Source organism: Harmonia axyridis, chromosome 1, assembly GCF_914767665.1.
Source record: "Harmonia axyridis chromosome 1, icHarAxyr1.1, whole genome shotgun sequence".
NCBI classification, from domain to species: Eukaryota; Metazoa; Arthropoda; class Insecta; order Coleoptera; family Coccinellidae; genus Harmonia; species Harmonia axyridis.
Window position 1 is genome coordinate 27,218,414 of NC_059501.1, and position 15,904 is coordinate 27,234,317.

At 35.6% G+C, this 15,904-nt stretch overlaps 1 protein-coding gene across 6 annotated transcripts in view; it reads left to right on the plus strand.

The window, feature by feature from the left end:
• LOC123675412 (hypoxia-inducible factor 1-alpha) overlaps positions 1–15,904 on the plus strand; it is a 163,344-nt gene that overhangs the window by 105,647 nt on the left and 41,793 nt on the right. The window lies entirely within an intron of this gene.

Below are 15,904 nucleotides of genomic sequence, written 5' to 3' on the forward strand. Positions count from 1 at the left end.
AACATATTAACTGACAGTGTGAAGCACAGATGACGCTCAAACGTATAGAGGATAATTTGCCAACTAAAAGCAACCCAGTAATTCACTATGACTCTGGCCAAAAATATCAAATATTTCTTCTAAACTAATTACAGCAGATCACATATTAAAATTTTATGGAACAACAATATATGAGCCAAAATGTCTTTTAATTCACATTTTTCCTTTGATGTTTATAAAACCTAGCAATATTAGCTAGAATCAATTTTTTCAAAAATTCTGCAGATTCAGCCATACTCATTCGAACGGTTTTTCTAAATGCATCCCACATGTATTCAATGGTACTTAGGTGGGGTATCTTTGCCGGCCAATGCACGGCATCAAGGTTCTGAAAAACGTTGTTAGAATGCGTGTTGTGTATGGGTAGGCATTATCATCCACTAATATAAAATTATCTCCTCTGAATGGGTAAAAGGAATCACTTAACTCTTGAAGGATATTATTACTGTACCTTTCACCATTCAAAGTCTACATAATATGGAGGTCGTTGAGTCCATAAAAGTTTATCTTCCTCCAAACCGTAATGCCTTCTTCACCATATATGCATGTAATTTGCGACCTGTATCAATCATGTCCCATATCTTCTATGTACCCTCATAGAGGGAAGGCACACGCAACGCAACTCTATGCGTTGATGTTGATAATAATCTGTTCCCTGTACAGATCGATCTTTCATTTCTTCACGATGATACTTTGTATCATGTTGTGCTGGTCGTAAATACTGTAACTCTCGAAGGAAATAACCTAGAAATTTACAGGTTAGATTCGGATGTGGAAGGTCGCGGTTAGGTCCTCAAGTTGTTGAGAGTCCGCAGTTATACAGGGTGTTCCATCTCAGGCGAGCCATCCCGTAAATTTCTTATCCCATACTGATTGGAAAAATTTCTTGAAACACGTCGAATAATTTTATTTTGGGCACATTTTTTTTACGTATATTTGAAGTTTGAACTAGTAACACCCTAAGAGGGGACACTTTAGCCCTGAATAGTGGAAGCCTCTTTACTACACCTTGAATGTTTTGGTTATTTTTACAATGTACAAGCCCATTTTCATCAAACTTTTTATACAAACTTGAAAAATCTTTAAAAATATCATATTCCTAAAAAAAGAATTGTTTTATCATGCTTATGATCGAAAAAATCTGCGTTTTTGAATCAAATGTTTAAATTGTTCTCCGTTGACGTCTGTACAACAATACAATCTTGACTGAAAACTGTCTCTAACATGTTAGAGACAGTTTTCAGTTATGCTGAACCATGGTTCAGCATAATTGGAGTTATTTGACGGCACTCATTCACAATTCGTTGGCGTAGTTGGTCCAAAGTTTCAGGCTGAGTCACAAAAATCTTGGACTTGAGATATTCCCATAAGAGGTAGTCCAGATGGTTCAGGTCAGAAGATCGGGCAAGCTACTCCATAGGACCTCTTCTTCCAACCCAACGACCAGGGTCTTGCAAATTGTTTTGCAATTGTGGTTCAAGAAGTAGAGGATCGTTTTCTAATTTGTCTCTTATTAACGGATCAATCACATTTTCATGAATTTCAAGATGAATTTTGCCATTTATATCACCAGATAAACAGAAGTCCAATTAGGGCTAGTAAATTGTAAAAACAACCAAAAAATTCAGGGTGGCTCATTTGAGCCAAAAAATTGATTTTTGATGAAAACGGTTCATCAAAATTACGTTTTTCATACACCGTTGTGAAGAGGCTTCCAAGACCTGTCAAATGGAGTATCACTCAACCCTTCTACCCTATGCAATTTTGAGGGGTTGAAGCGCCCCTCTTAAGGGATTGGTCGTTTAAGCCTCAAATATACGTCAAAAGATGTCCCACAAACAAAATCATTTGACGTGTTTCGGGAAATTTTTCCAACCACTGTGCGATAAGAAATATACGGGGTGGTACGTCTGAGATGGAACATCCTGTATTTAAAATACCAACCACAAATTTCATGCAAAATTTCGGGTTGATGGTATTGTCAGAAAAAAAAAATCTCAATATTTCTGTATCCAATTGAGCTGAGATATCTCAAGTAGATATACCTAGTAACGTAGATCTCAAAAGTTTTATCACAAATTCCTTCTACTATTTTACAATGTATTTATAAAAAAAATTATGGTTGTACAGCAGTTATAATTAAAAGTTTTATAAACAACAAAATTTAAAAATCTCGTGTTAATCTATGTACCTTATTCTACCTACTGTCATAGCAATAGGTCGGACTAAGTCTCAGAGTAATGAACATATAAGGGAGCATTAGTCATTTTCAGTAAGCAAATTTTGTCCCCAACATGAACTATCAAATTTGACATGAAGCGCGCGGAAATGAAAACTAATTAGTGATACGATATTTCACTCAATTCGCGATTTTCTCCACAAAGAAGTCACTTATTATGTCCAATAGTGAATCAACGTTCCATACTAAAAATACCTTGAAATTCAGAAACCAAACTTCAAGCGCGCCAAACGACGTGAAACATCCGGTGACACTAGGAGAGCAAGAGTTGCCAAACCTTAGATTTCAGCAGGTAGATACAGAAAATAATGAATATTCTGCTTATTATAAATTCGACAATTAGGAAAAATATCGGATTGCAAATATTCAAATTTGCATATTCAATCGGGAATTACTCAAATAAATATATTTAATTCAATATAATATACATTCATAATGATGTAGTATAATTGTGGATTTGAAAATATATCACAATCTGACAAAGTCATAAAATCATGTTGGGGACAAGAAAAAATTTCGTATACTTCCTCCATCTATGTTAATTACTCTATGGACTAGGCGAAATTCAATTGGTACATGTCAAAAGTAACTCGAATCCCATAATCCTAGATCAATTTTATGGTCTCCAACAGAGCATTATTGCTTTACTCGAATTTTCCATTCATTGGATGCACTCAAAAATTCTTCATTGTAAATCATTGTGATAGGAAATTTGATGTTATTTTCAAGGTAAAGCTCATTTTATATTTATCATTTAGAAGTAGTGATAAGAGGCAACGCCTTTTGACGTGACTAAGGACATCATCGATACAATCTGAATCATGAGATCAATCCTGCGAATTTAAAAAGACAGGTAAATTCAAACCTCCGAAATAATGGTATTTACCGCATCCGATTGGTGTCTCAATGGGATTACCTGCTCGATATCTAACCTAACCTAACCAAACATCCAACCTTATCGCAATCGAAAATTGCCATCCTCATACGATTCCACAGATCCCGATAAAGCCGAGTCACCGAAAATCGACCGATCAGCCCATCTACGTCTCGCCGAAAACAATCGCGAATCTGGTCGAGTAGTACTAGAAGTTCCGGCAGACTTCCAAGGCAGACGTGATTACCGGCATGTCTCTGGAGGTGTGGTCACGATCGAACTGCAAAAAAAAAAGACCACTTGATGGGACCGGTTCTCGGAGCCACTCGGCACGTTTCATTCACCGTTACTATCGAATGTTGTTCCACTGAAATTCGAGTGGTTGTTATGCAATTTTGCGAATAATAACGAAGTAGACCGGTAGCTTTGATCCAGAGACGGTGGCTGTCGATCGTTGTTTGTAGGACTGTTGGAAAGACCTTTAGGCCCAGTTCCACCAAATGCTTTAATCTTGACTTGGCTCTTAAGTGAGGCCTTAGATCACGATTAATGTAATGTAGCGTTTCACCACACTCCAAAGCGCCATTTAATCGACCAATCGCGATTTAGCACTAATCGGCCATTTTTGGAGGATTATAACCTTTCAAGTTGAGATTAATAATTATTTATCAGTATGGAACTCTTGTCTATGTAATTATTTTTCCGGAAATTTCTAATTTTTGGGTCAATTTTATCAAAATATGACTATATGTATAGGCTCAATATTTCCCATTTAAAATACACGTAAACTTTGTTTTTGTGTTTTATGAAATTTATTGCAAAGAATAATTTATTGATATGTTTGATTGAAATATTATTTAAGAAGCAGTTAAACTTGTTAATAAAAATAAATAAGTTAATAAAATTACTTATATAGTTTTTTTCCAGAATGTGTGGTTTTGTGAAATGGGATAATTTCTTTTTAACTTCTGCAAGATTCCGATATTTCGAAGCACATCACTCTCATTTTCGGCAAAAATTAACTTTGTTTTTTGTTTACAAGATGACAAATGCTTTGAAATGTTATGAGTTATGAATGAATGACACCTGACACCTAGCGCCAATGGTGGTCATCACTGCTAATACGATACAGAACACTATATAACTGTTTGTTCACAACGTTGCCAAATGGTTTGACTATTTAATCGCGATTTGGTTAATCGCGATCATCTTCGGACGGGTTGATGCATGGTGAAACAGAAAACACTCTTAAGCCTGCTTTAGTAACAAGCGGAGTTAAATCAATCTGGGATCAAGTGCTGGTTGGTGAAACTGGGCCTTAGGATGATTCTAATTTGAGGCTTTTTACTGGTTGCGCGTTATAAAAACCTCATCATTCTCAAGAGCCTAATTTGTCTGTTGGACTTGACCTCCTGGGCCTCTTTCTTTTTGTGTCATTCACGTCTATACAGTGCAGTTTTGGTCCAGTTTCCTCTTTATGTCGGTGGTATTTCTAAAAGGTTCAAAAGGTCTTCGTCGTCAGTTAAGAATTTTCCTAGTACATCGCCCGTCCGTCATCCTTGCCCAATTCCCTACCCCCTAACAGTGACGGCTCGTCAGGGTCGGCAGGGTCGGCCGGGCCGACCCAAAAATTATCAGCAAATAGAAAATAGTTCTAGATATTCAATTCATTCAAACTCAATCGGAGTTATCGATTTCGATATCCAAATTCCCTCGGTAATGAATATTTCCACTCAGAACAGGAAAATATAACTTATACCGGCCAATATTTTCTTTCGGACCCACCTAATATTCGATTTCCAAAGCATCCAGCGTTGTTATTCCCTTTCATAAATTGTAACAAACCACAATCGTAAATGGTTACTTTTCGTAACATCACCCCAAACAAGTTATTCCAGAATTGTACGTAACACCGTAACATTAGGTCTGAAATGTAACACAAATGTTACAATTATACAATTGCAACTCCTGGAATATCACTGAAAGCATCTCATCACGTTAGGTCGGCCGAGAGCCGATGGCGGAACCAGCGCTACCGAGAGCGCTACGTAAATGAAAAGATACTACGACATACGCCCAGAATACGACCACTCAGTAGAACGGCACAACAACTCGATGTAAGGTCGCTTCCCAATACACAGGGTCGGCTGGCCGGTTATCCTATTGCAGAGCGTCAAGCAGCAACTTTCTACAGTTTATTTCAAATATTTGATAATGAATGGTTAATTATGAGACATTATGTCCTAATCAGAAAAGAACTTATTTATGCCGTTCGATAGTAGCTATTGATTTTCAGATCATGAAAATATAATAAATATATTCAAATGAATGGTTGATTATGGGATATAACGTCTTAATCAGAAAAAAACTTATTTATGCCGTTCGATAGTAGTTAGGTTTTGATTTTCTGATCATGTACTGGGACAATGCTATCTTCGGCAATTCAAATATGCTGAATGGTATTACGGAATTCATTTTCTCAAATAATATTGTTTCCGATGTTCCTGAATTATATAAGTTATTTTGTATGATTTTGTCCCTGCCACCAACATCCGCGTCAGTAGAAAGAAGTTTTTCAGCGCTCAAAAGAATAAAATCTTTCAGTAGGAACATGATGTCTCAAGACCGTTTAAATAACCTGGCACTGATATCAATCGAAAGAGGTTTAGTTAAAGAACTAGCCAGAGGAAACATTTTTTTCGAGAAAATAATTGATGACTTCGCGACAAAGAAAGATCGTCGAATTGATTTGATCCATAAAAATGAATAAAGGGTAAGCAAGCTCATACATTTTCGACCAGAATACATGCGGTCATTTCCACAATATTTTTTGTGGTCTTTATAAGATTTTTTTATATTTTATACATTTATTTATATGTTTTCGTGAGAGGTTTTCTCTATGTTTATTCAAATATATATTTTATGTTGATAATTGAATATTTTATTATTTCTGTTTTTTCAAGAGTTTCATTTTATTTCAGTTTTCATTGATTTGAGAACTACATTTTTATATTGGGTTATAATAGGGCTATTCTAGGTGAGGTTTCCCATTAAAAACAAAAAACCAACCCGTCCTCTTGGGTGACGTGGAAATCTATTTGTTTATATATATTTATTTATATAGTTATAAGTATGATAAGGGGTGTGGGAAAATTTATATATATATATATATATATATATATATATATATATATATATAGATATATATATATATATATATATATATATATATATATGTGAATTTAAAAAAAAAAATATATATATATATATATATATATATATATATATATATATATATATATATATATATATATATATGTGTGTGTGTGTGTGTGTGGCCGACCCACATCTCGAAGGCACGAGCCGTCACTGCCCCCTAATGACGTCTCATGACCTGATTAGTCCTTAGAGTGATCTCTTACATCGATCTCTCCATCCTTCTCTGCTCCACATATATTTTCGGATGTTTTTCTTCGTCAGTATCGGAGTTACAGCACCAAAAGTATGAATCAAGAGTTTACTTTTCAAGCAGTTGGCGAGTCTGGATTTGAAGATTTAGTTTAATTTTCCGGATGATGCCCAAGATAAGCCTATTCTCTTGTGTACCTATTTCATGAATTTGGTTTCTTCTTTCTATTCCTATTTCGTGGCCTAAATATTTATATCTTCCAACTTGCTCGATGTTCTCCTGTTTTATTCACAAGGTTTATTCGTTTACAACCAAGCATTTAGTTTTCAGAAAGTTTATCTTCAAACTTACTTCCTGACTAAAAATATAGTTGGCAATTGGGAATGGGTAAATCCATGAATAATTTTGTAATAGCACTACATTGTATCTAAGATGTCAAAAATAATGGTGTGTCCACTGATTATATTAGATCAGTCTAGCGACTTGAACTCGTCATTGCCGTCAGTTCACCTTTCTTCCGTTGATGGCGCTATTGATGGCCATATTTCTATGAAAACTACATTGAAAAGTCTTCCATTTCTTTACGTAGTAGGTGCTACAGACATGTTTATACCTATTTCCATGAAACGACAGCTGAATCAAGCTCCTCAAAATCTAAAAAAGTTGGTCCCTTAAAAATTCCCCAGTTTATGTGAAAGTTAGATAGCACACCAGAATTTCTAGATATTTTACTTACATCCAACATAATAATCTGGTCTTGTCTTCTTTGACATTCAAACATAGTTGTGATTAATTCACTATTAAGGAAATAAATGCTTTCTTGAGACTAAAGAAGTTGAAATCCTTATTCAGTTTCTTATTTCTTCTGATCTCACATAAACAACCCCAAACATCAAGAATATTGGATGGAATTGTTTTGAAAATAGAAACAAAGATGAATAAAGGTTATTCGATATGATAAGTTAAGTAACAAATAAATGATGCCTATAAATTATCGATTGGAAAATTCTTTTTGTAATACCTCATTGTTTCATGTGAACACAATATGTTAGTAAAATTTTAATTCCACCCAGTACAGTGAAATGGAATGTGTTTTACGGATGCTCCTCAAGGCATCAAGTTGCTAATGCAAATAGTTATCGGAATGTCAGTGTAGGGTGGCCTTACTCAGGTTTTTGTCGCATACACATTTCAAGTGTCTTCAAAGCTTTGGAATAGATTCTTTAGAACTGGTTTGTTGGTAGATAGGTCAAAGAGTAGGGACGCTAAAGATATTTCATTCTTGTTAAATTTTCAAGGCTTCCTGGCCATCTCTTAATATTTACTCGGCCAGCAAGATCAAGAAATGGTTTTTAGGACTGGGCGTCAAGTGGTCTAGTCTAGCCACCTACCTTGGGGTATAACCTAACCCAAAAATGTTGTTTTTTGTCATAACATAACCTGTCCGAATACTTGAAATAGTAAATATACGTTTTTTATGGGAAAAGATAGGCTATTGGGAGCTATAACGTTTAGAAATCCTACAATTAATTGACATGGAAGAGGAAAATCAGAATATGAAAGATTTAATAATAATAATAATAATAATAAAGGTCTTTATTCAATTATTTCATGAAAAACAATAACAAAACTCTTACAACTATAGAGACAATTGAAAGGGCGAGATCCAGCACACTGCATCGAGCGTACTGTTCAATCTAACCCCCTGATTCATTGACAAAAAAAAAAAAAAATATAGAAAAATTCATCTTAACAACTAAGCTCATACCAAACCCTCAAATATATTCTAACCACCCAAAACAAGACAGAAAATCTTATCACAATTGAATGAAAAATCAAAATATATGCACACCCAAAAGTACAAATATATATCCTCACAAATATCAAACAGATAGAATAGCCATCTGCTCATCCTTAAGCTTGCTGAATATTAAGGCCCGTAGACGTCTTATGTTACTAACTCCTCTGATGTCCACAGATAAACTATTTATACAAAGCGTGATATAATATGAAAAAGATCTACGGAATAATTGCGTTGTAAATACAGGCGGTGTAAGGGTACCTTTAAAACGTATGTTCAAATTATGGACATCAGAACGAAAAGTTATCTTATTATATAGGTACGGAGGAGTTCGGTTGATTAATAATTTCATAAACAATAATGAAGCATGAAGAGATCTTCTTCTTTCCATGTTGAGCCAATCCACAACGCGTAAGGTATGACTTATTCTTTCAAATTTTCTGATCCCAAAGATCAGGCGCAGACAAGAGTTCTGTAGTTTTTGTACCCGTTGCTTATCAAAAAAGTTCAGACATGGTCCGTAAACACAATCGGCATAGTTAAGATGAGACAGAACTACCGATTCACATAGTAATACTTTAACTTTATGGTTTAATGCTTTTCTATTTCTATAAAGAACCCTTAACATGCCATAGGCCTTTTGTAAACAGGCAGATACATGGTCTGTGAAACGCAAGTCAACATCTATCCAAACCCCCAAATTTTTAACCTTGTCACACATCCCAACAACATCCGATCCGACTTTAATGGCATTACCTTCTTCTAAAAATTTGATTCTGTCACCTCTCCTGCCGAATAACATGGCAACAGTCTTATTTTCATTTAACTGCAAACAATGCTTAGTGGATATATCATAGATTATATTCAAGTCAAAATTCAATGCTGCTATAGCCTGAGCAGACTCATCCAAAAAAAAGGAGATATAGAGCTGACTATCATCTGCATAATTGTGCATCGAACAAGAAGAAATGAACCTAAGAAACTGAGAAATGTACATAATAAAAAGAATAGGCCCCAAAATTGACCGCACTGAATTCAAGAAATGTTCATTCACACGATCAACATTACCAAATGTTGAGCTAAGATCCGTATTTTTACCATTATTATTAATTATACCCATTCTCTTCAAATATGCCCAAGATGTCTTCAGATTACCGGTTTGATTGGTGTATTTATCATAGTAGGCCCTTTTTTCTTTTTTTATTGCAGTATTGATGGAATTTCTGAGTTGTTTATATACATTCCAGTCGACAATCTCACCTGATCTCTTAAATTTAGATAGCAATTGGTTTCTAGTTCTGATCATATCACGTAAGGTATCAGTTAGCCACGGCGAATAATTTTTAGATATTTTAATAGTTTTGAAAGGAGCGTGTAGATCTAGTAGAGTTATTATATTCGAGGAGAGGATGTGAACTTTATCATCAATCGTAGCCTGATCATAAATGTTATCCCAGGGTATGGACATAAGATCACATTTGAATTGGGAGTAGTTAAGATTTTTGAAATCCCTAGAAGTCTTAAAAATTGGACCAGGCTTTCGAAATGGCAAATTAAAAATGCAATGTACAGGGTGGGCAAATAAGCGAGGTAAGCGGCTATATCTCAGGAACCACTCATCGTAGAGACTTGCGGCAAAAAATTTTACCACTAAAGTAAACAAAAGAAAACACTGGAAATTATTTTGAAGTTCATACCTCCACCGCTAGGGGGCGTAATAGCTTTCGTCGAGTAGAAAAATGCATTTTACTCGAAAAATTTTCATATTAAGTTGGAAAAAAAATATCATCACTGTAAACCTTGGAAAATTCTCTATCTGTTTGAATTGTCACTTTCGATTTTGCGACATCAAATGAGGGTGGGGGAAAGATAGAAATCTGACTGATTGAAATGTCTGTAACTTCTGTTTGGCTCAACATTTTTGAGCAAATTAGATCTTATTTGAGAGACAACATCTTTTTGATTAAGGAAAAAATATACTCATGATGAGTTTGATTCAGCTGCTTTCGATAGGGAGCGCTAAGTCAGAAGTTCATTGTTTTGTTCATTTTTCTCTGAAATTTCAAATGTAATGATAGGATTTTCTTAACAGAAACAAACATTTCATTGAATTTGCATGAAAAAAGCTGAAGGTCGCAAAGCGATAATTTCAGGCGTTCTGAAGTTACGGCCGAAAGAAGATATTCTTCAACTGATGCACTGCGAAAAACCAAATTGAGTCTTCAAGTTCTAACAGAAACAGAAATCTCATCAAATTTGTATGAAAAAACCAAAAGGTTGCAAAGCGATAGCTTCAGGCGTTCTGGAGTTATGGCCGAAAGAAGACACAATTTAGTTTTTCAGTGCATCAGTTGAAGAATATCTTTTTTCGTCCATAACTACAGAACCCCTGAAGCTATCGCTTTGCGACCTTTTGGTTTTTTCATACAAATTTGATGAGATTTCTGTTTCTGTTAGAACTTGAAGACTCAATTTGGTTTTTCGCAGTGCATCAGTTGAAGAATATCTTCTTTCGGCCGTAACTTCAGAACGCCTGAAATTATCGCTTTGCGACCTTCAGCTTTTTTCATGCAAATTCAATGAAATGTTTGTTTCTGTTAAGAAAATCCTATCATTACATTTGAAATTTCAGAGAAAAATGAACAGAACAATGAACTTCTGACTTAGCGCTCCCTATCGGAAGCAGCTGAATCAAATTCATCATGAGTATATTTTTTCCTTAATCAACAAGATGTTGTCTCTCAAATAAGATCTAATTTGCTCAAAAATGTTGAGCCAAACAGAAGTTACAGACATTTCAATCAGTCAGATTTCTATCTTTCCCCCACCCTCATTTGATGTCGCAAAATCGAAAGTGACAATTCAAACAGATAGAGAATTTTCCAAGGTTTACAGTGATGATATTTTTTTTCCAACTTAATATGGAAATTTTTCGAGTAAAATGCATTTTTCTACTCGACGAAAGCTATTACGCCCCCTAGCGGTGGAGGTATGAACTTCAAAATAATTTCCAGTGTTTTCTTTTGTTTACTTTAGTGGTAAAATTTTTTGCCGCAAGTCTCTACGATGAGTGGATCCTGAGATATAGCCGCTTACCTCGCTTATTTGCCCACCCTGTACAAGATCATGATCGCTAATCTGAGAAACTGGCAAAACAGCACATTTTTGTACGGAATCGGGAGCAGTTGTGAGCATATAATCAATTAATGTATTGGAGTTAATTGTAGTTCTTGTAGCCTCTTCTACCATTTGTACAAGGCCAAAACTTTCTAAAACCCTCATTAACAATTTTATTTCAACCCTAGTTTTATCTAAAAAATTCATATTGAAATCCCCTAGGCAAAGTACGTAATCTGCAGACATTATCATATCTGAGATCAATGATTCAAATCTATCCATGAAAAGCTTATAATCATATGATGGTGGCCTGTATAAAGTACAAACGACTACTCTCAAACCTCCAAATTCTAAACTCAACACAATCTGCTCAATCTCAACATTAAATTTCAATAGCTTGAAATTTATATTATTTTTTAAATAAATTCCGACTCCTCCGCCCCGACTACCTCTATCAGCACGAATGAACTTAAATCCATCAATAGCAAGAAGGGCATTAGGAATTCGATCACTTAGCCATGTTTCACTCAGGCAGAAAACATCAAAGTCATTAGTTATCATGATATCTCTGATATCATCAAAATGTGAAATTAGGGAGCGTACATTGAGGTGGGCAACATTCAGCAAAGCTTTCCTCTTCTGATCCATAATTTAAATTGATGAGAACATTTATAAATATATTCAACTAACTTTTAATGACAGCAAAGAAACAATAAAAATTGAGATTTTATGTGAAAAATATATAAAAAAAGTGATATATGCAGCAAAAATTAACAGTGAGTGAGCAAATGCAGTTACAGAAAGAGAAAATCTGTCAATATCTGAGTGAAAATAAAATTCAATACACAAGTAAAAAGAGCGGAATCACCACGAAAAAAGCGGAAAAGTAACACGAAGATCTGCTCCGCATCACAAACAATAATATAAATCACAAACTTCAGACTTACATTTTATTTAAATCGTTCTCAGACATAACCTTTCTCACTTCATCATTATATAAAATGAAAATATTACCTCTAGAAGTCCAACAAGGTGATGAACTATATTTAGCACGTACTTTCTTAAACAGATCGAGTTTACTTGGAAGAAGTCTTTCACTAACCACAACACCAGAGCCCTTAAGATTGCGTTTTTTGTTAAAAACAATATCACGTTTCCATCGATGAACAAAATGAATTGTGACAGGTGGGGAATTCCCTCGGTTTTTACTTTTTCCTCCTGCTCGATAACAAACATGCAGGTCATCTGCTGTCAACTGATAAGCGGAGTTTTTGAGGATTTTATTGTTTATTATCCCAATTACCTTATCATATAAATTTTCATTTCCTTCTTCCTTGATCCTGTGGAGAATTAGTTGACTATTATATCTCTCTTGCCTTTCATGTTCCATTTGAGAATTTATTTTCTCAATGTGTTCTTTAAGGGTGTTCAAATTGTTTTTCATTGCATCTTCAAATCCATTTATTTTACTCATCACCTGAGTTATACAATCAGAAGCAGGAACAGAAGAGTCTGGGTTAGAATTCTTCAGCATAGCAGTGACTTCATGTCTCAGCGTCCTCAGTTCAGATTGAAGTGCTTCTTCCATCTTGTTGACACGAGAATTGAGCTCATCACTATCACCCTTTTGAGTTTTCGTTCCTCTAGTAGGCATTTTAAATTTACTAAATATTACTTTAGAAGAGAAAAAAACAAAAAGAAAACGAATTTCGGTATTCTTCCTCTCAAAATTATAACGTCTAATAATCGTGAATGCGGAGCGATCCCAGATGAGCTACATACACATCGACAGATGAACAATTTCGAAGGAATATCAAGATTCAACTTGTTTTATTTCTCAGATGATGATTTCTGATTCAATATCTGGATGAACATGAACCTACAAAGTTGTGAATAACCCCGTGAAATCTATTGGAAAAATAGTTTAGGGGAGACTGGGGAAGGTTGATACATTTTTTACAAAATTGTCAATGAAAATTTCTGTCTACCAATCCATTTATGTCAAATTGAAATTTAAGGACTTCGCTTAGACATTTGGCAATATTCAATTACTGAAAATGAAAATTTCAACTTTGATTATGAGTTCTTGAAATTGTCGGTGCAAAGTGTCTTAAACCTCCCTATACATGGGAGGCTTGATACGCTAAAAGGGAGGTTTGATCCAATAAGAAATAAGGTACAAGCAATAATAAGGAATAAATATTTTATTATCATAACACTTCCTAATTCCAGCATAATTCGCAAGTAAACATTTTTATTTTACTACTGACACTTGCACAGGCTGAATGGCACTCCATTTTCTGATGAAGATGCCGATCCAGTTTGCATCTACTGCGATTCATTATTTTCGGCGTCTCGTTCTCGAGAACCATGAATTCGTTGCCTGCAGTGTTTGAAATGTCTGTTTGTAACTTCTTCTGCTGCGAAATACACTGCTCAACAATTGATAGGGATCACTTACTTGTTCTGAATTTATTTCTGGAATATTCGCTCCAAGATTATAAATTTAGTCAGATATCAGAGTATTTTCAGTTGATAATATGGTTCACTTGAGAAAAGAATGAAAAAATGGAAAGTTGGAGAGAAAAAAAGACTTTATTAGGAACACTCAAAATTCTGTGTTTGAATAACATAAAAATTTTATGATGAAACCACAAGAAGGCTGAAGTTTCGGTTAAGCTAGTACCTAGTTGGTCCCCCACGAGCTCGTCTCAAGCATTCTACCCTACGAGGCATACTTTCGATCAAACGATTTATAAAATTATGGGGCAAATTCGTCCAAATATCCCGTAAAGCGTTAGAAAGGTCCTCCAGGTTATTGATCGGTTGTTCTAAGGTTGACAATTGTCTAGACATCTCAGACCAGACATGTTCGATGCAATTCATGTCTGGAGAGCGAGCTGGCCAGTCCATCCTATCAATAGCATGAGTTTCTAGCGCTTCATTAACCAGACGACTACGGTGTGGACGGGCATTATCGTCAATTAAAATGAAATTCTCGCTCACGGCAGCCGCAAACGAAACAATTATGGGTTCAATAATCATATCGTGATATCTCTGGCTGGTCATGGTGGTGTTCTGCAGAACAACCAACTCTGTGCGTTGGTTCAAACAAATGCCTCCCCATACACATATAGAACCTCCGCCAAAAGCTGTTGTGGGTACCATAAACTGTTCTGCATACCTTCGACCTCTTTCCCTCCAACAAAGAATACGTCCATCGGAGTTGACCAAACGAAATCTAGACTCATCCGTAAATAAACATCGGCTCCAATCTTCAAGTGTCCAATTGCGGTGCTCCTCAGCCCATTGCCGTCGATGAACCCGGTGTTCCCTATTCAAACGGGGATGTTGTACCCTCCTACGTGCTCTCAAACCACGAACAGGTAGTCGTCGTCTTAAAGTCTGGTTTGAAATTAGAACTCCTGTTGCAACTCTCAGTGATCTATTGATCCGCGACGCCGGGTAAGTGGGATTTCTCCTAGCATTGAGGATCAAAAGACGATCTTGGGCAGCTGTTGTACTGCGCTGCCGACCTCCCCCATGAACATAAGCTACTGAGTCGTTTTGGATGAACCTATTCCAAGCCCGACTCACGACACTTTGCGAAACATTCAACCGCCGGGACACTTCTCGCTGGGACAAACCTTCCTGTATCCACCGTATGATTTGGTCCAGTTGCACAGGAGCCAAACGTCTTCTCGGCATGACTGATAAGCTGATATTGTTCTCATTTCTTAAATTATTGTCACCTTATGTGTTTGAACGAGAGAAAAAAAACAGATTTAATAACAAATACCACATTGCTTTTCACTCCTCCTATAACAGCCTACAGATAATAATCGATTTTGTGAACAAGAGCCGATGAAGTGAGGAAGACTTTGATATAATCAACTCAAAACATCTTACTTTTTCCTTAGAACATATAATGTACAGATATTCACGAGATAACTTGAAAAAATACAAATGAAGAGAAGTTCATAAGTGATCCCTAGCAATTGTTGATCAGTGTATATAGAGAAGTTTAATACGTGTATCATCCCTCCCGACACATACTGTATCAAACCTCCCTAGAAGACAAATTTGGAATTGGAATTATTATGATATTCGATCTGCACTACTGGCCTATATGTTCTCAATGAAAAGCGCATCAAGCATAAAGTAATGAATTTCGTTAGTTTTTGTTGATAGAGAGATAAAGTCTTACGTTTGTTATGCAAATTCTTACATCAAAGATGTGGAAAACTCACTTTATGCCTAATAACCGAGGCGGGAAATTTGACCGTGTATCAAACCTCCCCTTATATCAACCCTCCCCAGTCTCCCTACTATATCTTATTGCTGCTTCTAGATGAAGGACATGATCGATGAATGAAATGAAGGCAAAAATTAAGGAATAAAATTCAAAAAATATATATCCGAAAC